This window comes from Anguilla anguilla, chromosome 8 (assembly GCF_013347855.1).
Source record: "Anguilla anguilla isolate fAngAng1 chromosome 8, fAngAng1.pri, whole genome shotgun sequence".
Taxonomy (NCBI): Eukaryota; Metazoa; Chordata; class Actinopteri; order Anguilliformes; family Anguillidae; genus Anguilla; species Anguilla anguilla.
In genome coordinates, this window is record NC_049208.1 from 4,175,493 (window position 1) to 4,186,771 (window position 11,279).

The window sequence follows — 11,279 nt, forward strand, 5'->3', positions numbered from 1 at the left end:
CTTGTACGTCGCTCTGGATAAGAGCGTCTGCTAAATGCCTGTAATGTAATGTAACTGTGAGGGCTTCAGAGCTTCAGTCTCCATTCAGGTGTTCATCAGCAGTGAACCTTCGGCTGACGGACAGTTTAACGTGTGAATACAGGCAGCAGTGTGATTTCATGAGAAAACTAAATTTACTCACAGGAGGCATGACATGGTAATAGATGATGTGAACCCTATGGACAGAAAAAATGATTTTTAGATGATCAGGCCAAAGCTTTTTAATGCATAAGCTACAGCCTACTTAATGAAGACAAAGGGTTTTATTCTTTCTCATCATTTTTTATTTATTTTTTACTTCTTTCATTTTACCGGAATGCTGATATAAATCAAGTATTACTTCAGTTTCCAATGCTGTCCTGTTGAATTCAACACTTTTGAATGCATTTTGCAATGTGACACAAGTGGAACTAACTCCAATAGCAATCAAAACAGACACTATCTCAACTCAGAAACACACCCACGTTGCTAAAACACATCCACAAGTTATTACTGTGTCATGACACTGCTGGACCTATCAGGGTTAACTCATGCACAACTACTTTATTTTCTGTTGATATGATTGGTTAGAGTTTGTCTGTTAATTGTCCCACAAGCGCATAAATACACAAACCACACCTTACAATTCACATTGCATTCTATTCAGAGCTGCACAACTGTGAAGACTCAGCAACTGAACTGCCAAGATGACTGTAAGTATGCAGCATTTCGGATTTTTTAAAAAGCTGAAAAAGACACAATCGAATGCTGCAAATGACTTGCTAATGTCTACGGCCAAAGAGATAGTTAGTTTAAGAGTCAGCGTATGGAATGCAGATAAATTTGCAGATCTTCACGTGCACATGATCACAAGAGAAATGCTTTGACCATAAATTTTCTTGTTTTTTCTGTATTCTGTTTTAAACAGAATTCAGGGGTGAACAACATACCCTTCATGCCAGGAATGGAACTGTGGGTCAAAGGTGCCTCTCATTTCAATCCGCGAAGGTGAGTCATTGGTGCACATTGGGCTTTAATTTATTAGCAAGCCTTCTAAGGGCAGCATTAAAACTGGATCTCTGATAATGATGTAAATGTTACATTTGGGCAACGACCCCTTTTTCCAGTGTGTAACACAAGTCTCCAATCCTGCCATGCATCTGTGAGTCATTGGTGCCTCTGTCTCTGTTAGCACTGTTAACACTCTTACTGAACCTCTTGCCGTCTTCATCCTTGATCATCCATCATCCATCCCTTGTGTGGATCTTTTTCTCTCTCAGATTCTCCATCAATGTGGGCACAGACGAACAAAACATTGCGCTGCACTGTGACGTGTGCTTCGGATATGGCTGTTCCGGCCCTGTCATTGTCTTGAACTCCCGGGAAAATAACGAGTTTGGTGAAGAAGTGAGAGAGAGAAACTTCCCTTTCCAGCCGGAGCAGGAGTTTGAGGTGAGGCCTCGGACAGGGAGACACTGAGTCACTAAAAGGAGACTTCATCCAGTCCTCTGTAAAGTCCTGTGTAAAGTGGACCAGCCTGCAATTTGGGATCGGGATCATGGGGGCACTGGTGGTCAATACCCACCCCCCCTCCCCCCCACAAATAGGCACTTGTGCCCCCCCAAACATAGATTGAGATCACAATTTTTCCACACCTATTTGGCGATCGAAACAATTTGAATGTGTACAGAGTTGTTCCATATCTTGTTCATGCAATGTGAATGACGTTTGCAAAGTCAAGAGTATAGGACTCCTTAAACTTAAATGCGTGCCCGTCCTAAATACCCTGGTGTCAACCCTACTGCAAGTGCTAAATGAAAAGGGGAAGGGCAGTGCAATTCCCTGGTAGGACACTGCTGTTGTACCCTTGTACTGCATTGCTTAAATATAATTGGATAAAGTTTAAATGCTATGTAAAATGGTTCCTTCCTTTGGTTCTTTATGTGAAACTATGGGTAGGAAAAGTGTGGTAATCTCTACATTGCGTAACCAAAACGTATATCAATGCCCTTAAATAAAAGGCTGAGAATGTTCTCTTTAACCAGCCAGCCAATGGCAAGATATTACATTACATTACATTACAGGCATTTGGCAGATGCTCTTACCCAGAGCGATGTACAACAAAGTTTATAACCATAAACAGGAACAAGTGTGTCGAAAACCCTAGAGAGAAGTACTGTTCCAAGTGCAGGGAACAACCACATAGTTTAACTTGGACCCTGTTGGTTAAAGATATTATATTAAAGATATTATATCTTAAAGATAAGATATTATAGTGACAACTGAAAAGTCTTTTAACCAATTAAAGTACATTTCAAAAGGTGTATAGTTTGTTAGGCTTGCATGAAAGGACAAGTATTGTTTCTCCTGCATTAAAAAAAACGTGTTTTTGAGTATGCACGCTGAAAATTTGTTATTGAGGCTTTATGCCTCAAAATGTTGTATTTTTAACAGGGGTGGTGAGTATGAAAATTGTGGTAATCTCTACATTGTGAAACCTAAACGTATATGAATGCCCTTAAATAAAAGCAGAGAACGTGATCTTTAACCAAATGTGAATTGTTTGAATGAAAATCTAAAATTGAGTACAGAGCCAAATCCAGAAAAAAACATGCCATTGTCCAAAGGTTATGAAGTATACAATGCACACAGACGGCGTCTACACACACAAAGATTTTATTTTGGGGTGTGGATTGATGTCTTACTATGGTATTACAACACAACACTGCCCCTGATATGAACTTCTGCTTTTCTTTTCCCCTTGCTTAAAGATCAAACGCAGCCCTACTCTTAACCCCGACTCCCTGCTCCCACTTCCTCATGATGGTGAACCAAAAAAATGTCAAAAGCTCTTACTCAAACTTAACACCATGGGTACAATACTTTTATGTGTTCGGCTTTTGAAGAACCCCAGGTAACAAACCAAAACAGCTGATGGGTATGTATTCACTCACCTCATAATAGGACTTCTGGCATACCTACATAACATAATGTGTAACACTAACATGTAATTTCATCTATGCAACATTTTAAAGAGAGATGAATAAACAGCCCCCACGAACACCGGCTATTATTAACGGCAACTTTGATTGCTTGAGCAAAATCAGCAGGTTGCTGGTCAGCAGCTAAGCTAGGATTGAATATTTCCCACATAACGTTTTATTCAGCGGCGACTGGTGAGCTGAAAATCGGTGGGGCGCAAAACTTTCCTGTAAACTAATCATTGATCTCAACCTGTTTTCATTAGCAATTTTCCTTTATAATCAAACGTGCCAATGATCGGATTAATCAAATCGCAAGTAGCCTAACACACAGCGTCTACATACCGTGTTAGGGGGATTAAATCATAAATTCAATTTATCCATTAAAAATCCGTTTTAATCACCAAGTAGCCTCCACTTAACAAACAAGATACAACAGTCTGTTATCTACCGTGTTAGCTTTCAGGATAACCAGCAAAAACAAAACCTGCACTTCAATTTTGTTTACAATCTACGCATTGCAGATATTTGCCATGAATACGAGTGCGGAGAAAGAAGTGCATGTATCCGCAAATAATTTTGATTAAAAACGTGCACAATTTTGTACTGCAAATTAAAATAAATGTAGGCTATAAGGCCTAGGCTACTTGCTAAAACTGCCTATTTGGAGAGAGCTGGCTATAATTATATGATAGTATTAAGTGGCCTATTTTGTAGATTAGATGTATTGATACTCAAAGAAAATCAGGGGAAGATTCCGCCGCTGCTTAGTGATTAAAACTGATTTTTCTAAATCACATTTATCATTTAATCTCCCTAACACAATGTGAAGAAGCTGTGTCCCTTTCCAATTGATTAGTCAGATGTTTGCATGCTTGTTAATCACTGAAAATGAATGAAAACAGTTTGAGATCAATGATTACTTCAAAGGAAAATTTTGCACCTCACCAGTTTAAGAAAGATGGATAAAGGAGGAAGAAAGTGAGGACAAGAGGAGGATGATTGGTTATTTTCATGGGTAAAAAAAATTCTCAGCATTAATGACACTCAATAAACTTGAAATATATTATGTAAAAGCTTGCATCAATAGTGTACATTCTTTTTAAAACATTGTTTCCCTTAGTTACAATTATGTGCACAATACATTAAAGATACAACTATTTTGAGCTGAGACATTCATTGGTTTGTACCTTTTTTCACCCACCTGCCACCGGATTTCAGGGTCCACCCACCTCCCAAATCCCAATTTAACCCCTGGGCTTAAGATATTTTGCCCCTTATAGTTTGAGCAAACTGCAAAAGAAAAAAAAACTAGAAAATTTACTTTCAATTGTTTTTAAACATGTAATTCATGGCTCTATGAAGTATGATCCTGCTTTTAACCTGTTCTCTTCTTTTAAAGTAATGTTTCCTGCTGTCTCATTCGTGAGTTGATGTTAGTAACATGTTTGTGAACTGTGTTGCACAACAGTGAAATTCAATTGCAATTTTAACTAGTTGAAATTATATTGTTGATATCAGTAATAGATTTTATGATATCAGAAATTGGCATTTTATATAGGTCAAATTCCAACTCCCATTGAAATTAACGAGAAAAACATTTTCAATCTGACTAGTTAAAATAGAATTTCCGATATCAAGAATTGGAATTTTAACTAGTTAAAATTTAATTTCCAATATCAATAATATGCATTTTAACTATTTAAAATCGAATTTCTGATATCCGAAATACACATTATAACTAGTAACAATTGAATTTCTGATATCAAGTATTTGCATTCTAACTAGTTAGAATTTGAATTTGCGTTATCCTCTAGAAATGAATTAAAGCTAAAACAGCTTGCCATAGATTAACACAATTTTCATACCCACCCCCCTGTTAAAAAACAACATTTGAGACATAAAGCCTCAATAACTAATCTTGCCTGTGTATAAAATATTTAGCATGCATATTCAAAAACATTTTTTTTTTTTTAATGCAGGAGAAACAATATGTGTCCTTTCATGCAAGCCTAACAAACCATACACCTTTTGAAATGTACTTTAATTGGTTAAAAGACTTTTCAGTTGTCACTATAATATCTTGCCACTGGCTGGCTGGTTAAAGAGAACATTCTCAGCTTTTTTTTTAAGGGCATTTTGGCGTTTTGGTTTCACAATGTAGAGATTACCACACTTCTCCTACCCATAGTTTCACATAAAGTACCGAAGAACACACTACGACACAAAACCATTAAATTACAAGTGATCTAAGAATAAATAAATATCATATCTATATGATGCAGGATTAAATGGACTGCATTTATAAATGGATTTGATCTTCATTTATATTATTGATATTTATTTCCATTGCTATAAAAAATATATTGTACATAATTTGTCTTGCATAAAGAACATAATTGAAGGAATGAAGGAAGAGTGGAATGATTTGACTGGAATATTTCAGAAGAATCTCTGCTGGGAGCGTACTGTATTTCTCTGTGCACATTCAAATTATTTAGATCGAAAACCAGGGGTGGAGATATTTTGATCACGGCGGGACGGGGGAGGGGACGGGGGACACAAGTACCTATTTGTGGGCGCATTTTCCCCCATTGCCCCCTGTTACAGAGGACTTCACCTCAAACTCCTGCCCCGGCTGTAAAGAGAAGTGTGCATCCCTCACTTCTTCACCCCAGATGCCACCAGGTGATCAGAGTAATTGTTTAACTTGGACCCTGTTGGTTAAAGATCTTATATTAAAGATATTATATCTTAAAGATAAGATATTATGGTGACAACTGAAAAGTCTTTTAACCAATTAAAATACATTTCAAAAGGTGTATAGTTTGTTAGGCTTGCATGAAAGGACAAGTATTGTTTCTCCTGCATTAAAAAAAACATGTTTTTGAGTATGCACGCTGAAAATTTGTTATTGAGGCTTTATGCCTCAAAATATTGTATTTTTAACAGGGGTGGTGAGGATGAAAATTGTGGTAATTGTGCTGACCAGTCGCCGCTGAATAAAACGTTATGTGGGAAATATTCAATCCTAGCTTAGCTGCTGACCAGCAACCTGCTGATTTTGCTCAAGCAATCAAAGTTGCCGTTAATAATAGCCGGTGTTCGTGGGGGCTGTTTATTCATCTCTCTTAGATGAATAGATGAAATTACATGTTAGTGTTACACATTATGTTATGTAGGTATGCCAGAAGTCCTATTATGTGGTAAGTGAATACATACCCATCAGCTGTTTTGGTTTGTTACCTGGGGTTCTTCAAAAGCCGAACACATAAAAGTATTGTACCCATGGTGTTAAGTTTGAGTAAGAGCTTTTGACATTTTTTTGGTTCACCATCATGAGGAAGTGGGAGCAGGGAGTCTGGGTTAAGAGTAGGGCTGCGTTTGATCTTTAAGCAAGGCGAAAAGAAAAGCAGAAGTTCATATCAGGGGCAGTGTTGTGTTGTAATGCTATAATAAGACATCAATCCACACCCCAAAAAATACACACTTTGTGTGTGTAGACGCCGTCTGTGTGCATTGTATACTTCATCTCATAAAAAACAAGTTTTCAACGTACAAAAATGCCAAGTTACTCACACATACAAAACATACACCGTCTATAACTCATTCATTCAGACTGCCAAAATCCAGGCCTGCCATTAAAAGTATTGATATCAAAATGACGCCAAGTTACGGTACTACAAACAATATAGGCTATCTTACCTCACCGAAATTTAATAACATGTATTCCAAAGCAATGCTACCCAATATTTCCTCAATTCTTTCAAGTCACTTGGCCCAGTATATCAGACAAGCAGCAGTGTTCTGGAGGAGCTGCAGAGGTCTGATGGAGGAGGCTGGTAGGCCAGGAAGGAGGGAGTGGCAGCAGTCCAGATGGGAAATGATCAGCACCTGGACTAAGAGCTGGGTTGAGTAGGTGGGGAGGAAGTGGTGGATTTTCTGAATTTTGTACAGAAAGAATCTGTTTTTCTTCAAGTGTGACAAAAAAAAAGGAGAACCAAGGTGGTGAATCCAGAGGCAATAAGCACTGAGGGACGGTGAGTCAATGCTGACATCTAGTGGCACTTTCAGTGAAATGCAGCAGGGGAAAGAGTAATGGTGTGACATCAGCAGCCACAGAACCATGGGCCAATCACTGCAGAGCCCCTCTATGCCCTCTGCCCCTCCCTGTTTTCTCACTGACCCGAATGTCTACATGTGTGGTATCTAATTTTTTGAACACATTTTTTAAATGTAGAAATTACAAACATAATTCATAGAAATATTTATTTATAAATTAATATATTTTTCAGAGATAAACCCAGAATGACTTTGTTTGGGTGGCTCAGATACAGAAAGCACTCACTCCAGGGGCAAGATGCCCCACTGTGAGTCTGATGAGAGAACAGGATTAATTTAATTATTTCACACAACCACCTGCTTTCTTAAGCTGTTATTAAGGCACAAGATGATGGTGGACATCAACGTTTTTTCTTAAGTAATAAGCGGAAACATGAATAAGACACAATGGTTTCCCAGCCAATACCTAATCCTCCTGTGGTGGGAAGTATGAAAACTTGCTTATTGGATAAAAAAGCATTAGAACTTAGGCTTCCTGTCATAGTATTTATTTCCTTTGGTTCTTTATGTGAAACTATTTAATAATGTATTTAAAAATATTTTACACAGAATGATGAAACATAAGTAATACAACGTTTATAAACAATACTTGGCATATTTGTTCTTTCCGTTGTCACATCATTCTTGATTAAATCAACTTTGTTGTAAAAAAATACCACTTTTAATTTGAAATGCTGCAACAACTTTTTACAAAGAAACAAAGTTTTCTCCAGATTTCCTTACTGAAGGCAGGTCAGGACTGTGAAATGAACATGAGAAGGACAAGATGGTTTTGTGATTGCTTCAGTTTATTAAGCAGCAGAACAAAAGATGAAAGGTTTACAGACATTTGAACACCATTCATCAAATGCCAATCAAGTCTGCTGTGATAAAAGTGGAAGTCTTTCAGCCACTGAAAGATCTTCAGCTTTTGCACAGTGTGGTACAGCATGGTAACACTGGCTGTGTCTTTCAGGCTAATCCACTGAAATGACACCAGCGTTTGAGAGCATGCATTTCCAAACATCACTGTAAACAACAGAGTAATCAGAGTCAACATAGGTGTCGTCTATAATCAGCGGAGGGTCCTCGTAAAACACGATGGCATACATTGGCTGATCTGAGGAAAAGCTGGCGTAACTTTTTGGAGGGATCTGCGAACATTTTACATTAGGATTTTCTTTGAGTATCAAGCCCCCGGAAGAGTTTTTCTTAGTCAAGGCATCCCTTGGGATCGACGTCACGCTGGAGCAGACCCACAGGGTCCTTGCCGTCGCATTGGACACATGAATGGTGTTCCCCATCTGAGAGAGAGAGAGAGACTTAACTACAACTACATATACACAAACACTTACATGCAATACATAAATGTACATATACACACACAAATAAATACATATATACACATTAACAAATACACAAATACAGAAAGGGAATAAATGTCTGTGTGTGTGCATGTGTGTGTGTTTGTGAGTGCATGTGTTGCTTGTGTGTGAGAGGGAGACAGTAGCCCTGTGCGGACGAGATTAGCATTGCCCGACAACATCGGTAATGTATTTTTTAATCATAGCACCAGTGATTTTAATGGCTGATCTGCATGGAATAAGAATTACTCCCCAAAATGACTGAGGGGCATGTCTGTTTGGCTGAATTCGTCACACTCTATTCCCGCCTACTGGAAAAAAAACACAAAACACAACACAACGCACGCATAACGTTATAGTACAGCTAAAATAACTATATATAACGTTATATATTATGAAAGACTCGACACTGGGCTCGAGAAGAGACTCGTATCAGTGTGGGGGGGACCGTGCTTCCAACGCCAATTTGAGCAATCAACCCACAACCACAAAATTTGGGATGAGATACGCAAGCAGGTCTGCCACCCAAAATCATTCTAATCCGCATCAAATACTGACATGTCGATCCGGACGGTAATAGAATTATCAGAGGATCTCGGAGTTCGCTGAAAAACAGTAGGTTATTTCAGCCGGAATTGCTATTCGCGTGCCCGGTCAAAATCACTGACATAGTCGTTCCGGACATGAATAAAATTACTGAATTACCCTGGTGAAAATTACATTACCTGACCTCCCCTGGTGAAACTAATCTTGTCCGGACATTTTTCAATTACAGTACAGTACACTTCCCACTGCTGGCTCTGCCCCTATCTGGCTACCCTAACTGGTGTTGAAATGTCTTCATTGAGCTCACCTGAAGAGATGGGACTGTTTTACCTGTAGTTCGGCTCAGTTGTGAGCAACAAGTATTTTAAAAAAATCTTCTTTCCTCTTAGCTTTTCTAATTTGCTCATCCCTGGTTTCAAAATAAAAGCTCAGTTTATTCCCCTTGGTAATTCCTGCATGGTGCCGCTCTTATTGTACCTGTCTCGGTTTCCCCTGCTGACTGTCCTCTTTCAGGGATTCAATATGCAAGCATGTATTATGCAGAAAAATGAAACACCCTAAATTTTTTAAATTGATATTTTCATATTTGTTAAATATATAGTTCATAAGTCACTTCAAATATTACAACTTTGAAACTTACCACGTTGTTTCACATACACAATTGTTAAATACACACTTCAACTGCACAACATTCATAACAAAAAAAGTGATCTTTTTCCACCACTCAGTGAATTCTTTGCCATGTCATTAAAAGGACACGCTGTAAGACAGGCTTTCCTGCACTTGATCTCACCTGCTCAGGTAGGTGGCTGGGTGTGGTCACAGGTGGAGGTCTCAGGCTGGTGTAGAGCTGAAGATCAGAGGTATTCTGAATGCCCCTCTCTCTGTGCACCTGGCCTTATATTCTCTCTGGAGACAAAGGTGTGGCCAGTGATCGATCACCTGTTTGAGAAAGTCACTATTTCCCAGCAGACAGCTTTCTTCACCTCACAAGAATACATTATAATTCAGCACAGTTGTGGTCTCACTGGAAACTAAATGCATGAGAAATTGCATTGTAACATGTTTTGAATGCATGCCGTGGTCTTGCATATGTATGACACAGACTGAGGGTATACCGTTAGTACAGATAATGATGACTCCGAAATTAAACTCCAAAATCTGCGTTGGGATTTGGTCCAATATGTAACGTTACACCAGTAGTATAGATAACTAGTTGTACTGTACTGATAACTAGTTTTTAGCTAGGCTACTGTAGCTATCCTGCAAAGCCACATTTTTAAATGAATGTTAGCAGACCCTAATGATCCTCTACCGACATACAAACAATCAGTATGTCTGTTGTGTACAACAGGCCATTAAAAATACTTCCATTCAAAAATATGACATTCTCTTTCTTTGTATTTCTATTCATGGTAAAGGGAAAATGATTGAATTCATGCCTATGTGTTTCTTTCAGAGTATAGGCTATGTGTGTTTGCATGCATTTACTGTATGTACATGCATGTCTGTCATAGCCTACATTTACACATGAATTACTGTTATCACTTACTCATAATAAGCAGGAACTGTAAGCAATCAGTATTATTTATTCTGCAGATCGGGAGTTTCTGTTGGAATAATGTTTGATTAAGTTACGAGGCAGAAACACTGTGTGTGGGTGTGTGTGTGTGTCTCTACACTTTTATTAATGACATAACTAATTAGTATTATACATATTTCATAAATACTAACATTGTAGTTTAAATAAGAGGGGTACCAGGCTTTCTCTCGCTCTAAAGCAGTAAATCTAACCTTATTAACCGTATTTGTGAGAACAGTGAATGTATCAATTGATTTGCCAAGCAGAAAGTACCAAGTGTTGTTATATGAATGTTATAAATGCTCCTCTGTGGGACTTTGAACTTACATCTTGTTGTGTGACTCCACTCCTCTTCTACAGAAAAAGAATGCTGATTGTTTGCAGTTTCTGCCTTGCACCTTTATCTTGGAATCAAACAGTATTTTAACAGAAACACCCCTTCTGTAGAATAAATAATACTGATTGCTTACAGTTCCTGCCTCATATCTTTTCCTTGGAATCTAACAGCATTACAATAGAACAAAATAACCTGTTCAAATATTAAGTTAAATTTTTTTGTGTGGACATTTTCTTAAATTTCTGGGGAATCATGATCAATCAATCAATCAATCAATCAATCATTTTTATTGGCCTCCTTTCAGAAATATTCTTTGCAGCCAGCTCCTTACCCATTATAATGTTCTTCCC